We start from the raw sequence: 4,492 nt of genomic DNA on the forward strand, positions 1-4,492 counted from the left end.
CACTTTTCAACAGTTTCTATCTTTGCCGGATCCACCTTAATACCTTCTTTGTTCACTATGTGACCGAGGAATTGAACTTTTTCCAACCAAAATGCACACTTTGAAAACTTAGCGTACAATTCTTCCTTCCTCAATACTTCTAACACCTTTCTCAAATGTTCACCGTGTTCTTGGTCATTCTTTGAGTAAATAAGTATGTCATCAATGAAAACAATGACAAACTTGTCAAGGTATGGTCCACACACTCGGTTCATAAGGTCCATGAACACAGCTGGTGCATTAGTTAAACCAAATGGCATGACCATAAACTCGTAATGACCGTAACGTGTTTCGAAAGCAGTCTTTGGAATATCATCTTTTTTCACCCGCATTTGATGATACCCGGAACGTAAGTCAATCTTTGAATAAACAGACGAGCCTTGTAGTTGATCAAATAAGTCGTCGATTCTCGGTAGTGGGTAGCGGTTCTTGATGGTAAGTTTGTTCAACTCTCGGTAGTCGATACACAACCTGAATGTACCATCTTTCTTCTTGACAAACAAAACAGGAGCTCCCCACGGTGATGTGCTTGGTCGAATGAAACCACGCTCTAAAAGTTCTTGTAATTGGCTTTACAGTTCTTTCATCTCGCTGGGTGCGAGTCTGTAAGGAGCACGAGCTATTGGTGCAGCTCCTGGTACAAGATCTATTTAAAATTCAACGGATCGATGTGGGGGTAATCCCGGTAATTCTTTCGGAAATACATCAGGAAATTCTTTTGCGACGGGAACATCATTGATGCTCTTTTCTTCAGTTTGTACTTTCTCGACGTGTGCTAGAATAGAATAGCAACCTTTTCTTATTAGTTTTTGTGCCTTCAAATTACTAATAAGATGTAGCTTCGTGTTGCCCTTTTCTCCGTACACCATTAAGGGTTTTCCTTTTTCTCGTATAATGCGAATTGTATTTTTGTAACAAACGATCTCTGCTTTCTCTTCTTTCAACCAGTCCATACCGATTATCACATCAAAACTCCCTAACTCTACTGGTATCAAGTCAATCTTAAATGTTTCGCTAACCAGTTTAATTTCTCGATTCCGACATATATTATCTGCTGAAATTAGTTTACCATTTGCTAATTCGAGTAAAAATTTACTATCCAAAGGCGTCAATGGACAACTTAATTTAGCACAAAAATTTCTACTCATATAGCTTCTATCCGCACCCGAATCAAATAAAACGTAAGCAGATTTATTGTCAATAAGAAACGTACCCGTAACAAGCTCGGGGTCTTCCTGTACCTCTGCCGCATTAATATTGAAAACTCTTTCGCGGCCTTGTCCATTCATGTTCTCCTTGTTCGGGCAATTTCTAATAATGTGGCCAGGTTTTCCACATTTATAACAAACTACGTTGGCATAACTTGCTCTGACACTACTTGCTCCGCCATTACTCGTTTCGACACCATTTGTTCCTTTCGTTCTGTTAACCCCTGGTCCGTAGACCTCACACTTCGCCGTGCTATGACCATTTCTTTTACACTTGTTGCAAAATTTTGTGCAGAACCCCGAATGATACTTTTCACACCTTTGGCATAGCTGCTTCTGATTGTTGTTGTTGTTGTTGCGGTTATTATTGTTGTTGGGATGATTGTTGTAGTTGCTGTTGTTGTTGTTGTTGTTGTTGTTGTTCAGTCGTTTGTTGTAGTTGCGATTGATGTTGCGATTGTTGGGATAGTTGTTGCGATTATTGTTGTAATTGCTGTTGTTGTTGTATTGGTGATTCTTATCACCGTTTTTCTCCCACTTTCTTTTGACTTGCTTCACATTAGCATCTTCAGCAGTCTGTTCTTTAATTCTTTCTTCAATCTGGTTTACTAGTTTGTGAGCCATTCTACATGCCTGTTGTATGGAGGCGGGCTCGTGTGAACTTATATCTTCTTGGATTCTTTCCGGTAATCCTTTCACAAACGCGTCGATCTTCTCTTCCTCATCTTCGAACGCTCCCGGACACAATAGGCACAATTCTGTGAATTGTCTTTCGTACATGGTAATATCAAATCCTTGGGTTCGTAACCCTCTAAGTTCTGTCTTGAGCTTATTGACCTCGGTTTTGGGACGTTACTTCTCGTTCATGAAGTGCTTGAATGCAGACCACGGTAGTGCGTAAACATCATATTGTCCCACTTGCTCTAGATAGGTATTCCACCATGTTAACGTAGAACTTGTGAAGGTATGCGTAGCGTACTTCACTTTGTCCTCTCCAGTACACTTACTTATGGTAAACACCGATTCGACCTTCTCGGTCCACCGTTTCAATCCGATCGGTCCTTCGGTTCCATCAAATTCCAAAGGTTTGCAGGCAGTGAATTCTTTGTAGGTGCATCCTACACGATTTCGTGTACTGCTAGATCCAAGGTTATTGTTGGTATGTAGCGCAGCCTATACTGCGGCTATGTTTGAAGCAAGAAAGGCACGAAATTCCTCTTCGCTCATATTCAAGGTGTGTCGAGTAGTCGGTGCCATTTCCTTCAAAATAGTCAAATGAAACGAGTTAATCATATAGAATATCAAGAGTAGTCAATAGTATTTCGTAGCGTAATATGAACTTATTATTAAAAGCTCTTTCTACATATTAGCGTTTTATACTCTTTAATTCGGGTAGTACCTACCCGTTAAGTTCATACTTAGTAGCTAACATACCATTTCAACAACTACAATTCTATATGAAAAACTAATCACAAAAACAAAAAAAAAAATATATCATATTCAAGCCTTTATACAATAACTTGCAAACTTACAATACCGCTATTTTACATATAGCATGAAATATAGCACATAAAACTTTGATACAAAGTAGTTGCGAAGATAATTCTAGTTAATAAATAAGGCATTCAGCAAAGGCAATAAAGACACGTAATTCATACGTCCAGAAACAAGTCATGCATTCTGGTTTTACTAATACCACTTCCCATCCTTGGTTTTGTGGAACATAACCGTTGTGACCGATAGTAAGACAATGTGTTGTAACGTTGTCAAAATGATGAAGGTTACGTAATGACCAACAGTCTCGTAATAACCTAAAAACCTCATTTCTTACCCCAATTACCGACTCCGTCACTTGTGGGAAACGTTTTGTTTAATAGTTGTAGCCCGATGTTCTTGTTCTCACTTTGGTAAGAAGCGAACATTACTAACCCGTAAGCATAACATGCTTCTTTATGTTGCATGTTAGCCGCTTTTTCTAAATCACGAAGTCCTATATTCGGATATATTGAGTCAAAATAATTTCTTAACCCGTTGCGTAAAATAGCATTTGGGTTCCCCGCAATATATGCGTCAAAGTAAACACATCGTAACTTATGGATTTCCCAATGTGATATCCCCCATCTTTCGAACGAAAGCCTTTTATAAACCAAGGCATTCTTGGAACGATCTTTGAATGTCTTACAAACTGATCTCGCCTTAAATAGTTGTGCCGAGGAATTCTGACCGACTCTAGACAAGATTTCATCAATCATGTCTCCGGGTAGGTATCTTAAAATATTGGGTTGTCAATCCATTTTGTATTTTTATACTGTAAAATAGACAAGAGTTAGATTCATAAAAAAATTACTTATTAATACAAGCAATTTTTTTACATATATCATAAAGCATAAGCACACTATATTACATATATTACACCACACGAATACAACTATCTTATTCCGACTCGCTCGTTTCTTCTTCTTCGGTTTTGGTTCATTTTGCCAAGTTTCTAGGGATATATGATGTTCCCCTAATACGAGCCATTGTTTTCCACATTGGTTTAGAAAAACCTGGTGGTTTAGAGGTTCCCGGGTTATTGTCACAACTTAAGAAATACGGGTGTTGACGATACATATAAAGTTCATCGGGTTTGGAATCAAATTTCTCTATTTTTATGCCCTTTCCCTTATTGTTCTCTTTTTCCTTATTAAATTGTGTTGGGGTAATTTCTATAACATCATCGGAATCCTTGTCGGGATCCGATTCATCGGAGAATTGGTAATCCTCCCAATACTTTGCTTCCTTGGCGAAAACACCATTGACCATAATTAACTTTGGTCGGTTGGTTGAGGATTTTCTTCTACATAACCATTTTATTATTTCCCCCACTGGTTCTATTTCTTCTTCCGGTTCCGATTCTTCTTCCGGTTCCGACTCTTCTTCCGGTTCCTCTTCGGGAACTTGTGAATCAGTCCACGAATCATTCCAATTTACATTTGACTCATCATTATTATTAGGTGAGTCAATGGGACTTATTCTAGAGGTAGACATCTATCACATAATATCAAACGCGTTAAGAGATTAATATATCACATAATATTCACATGTTAAAAATATATAGTTTCCAACAAAATTTGTTAAGCAATCACTTTTCAAGTAAACAAGGTCGAAGTCCAGACTCACTAATGCATCCTAACAAACTCGATAAGACACATTAATGCAAAATTCTGGTTCTCTAAGACCAACGCTCGGATACCAACTGAAAT

The sequence above is a fragment of the Rutidosis leptorrhynchoides genome, chromosome 10 (assembly GCF_046630445.1).
Source record: "Rutidosis leptorrhynchoides isolate AG116_Rl617_1_P2 chromosome 10, CSIRO_AGI_Rlap_v1, whole genome shotgun sequence".
NCBI classification, from domain to species: Eukaryota; Viridiplantae; Streptophyta; class Magnoliopsida; order Asterales; family Asteraceae; genus Rutidosis; species Rutidosis leptorrhynchoides.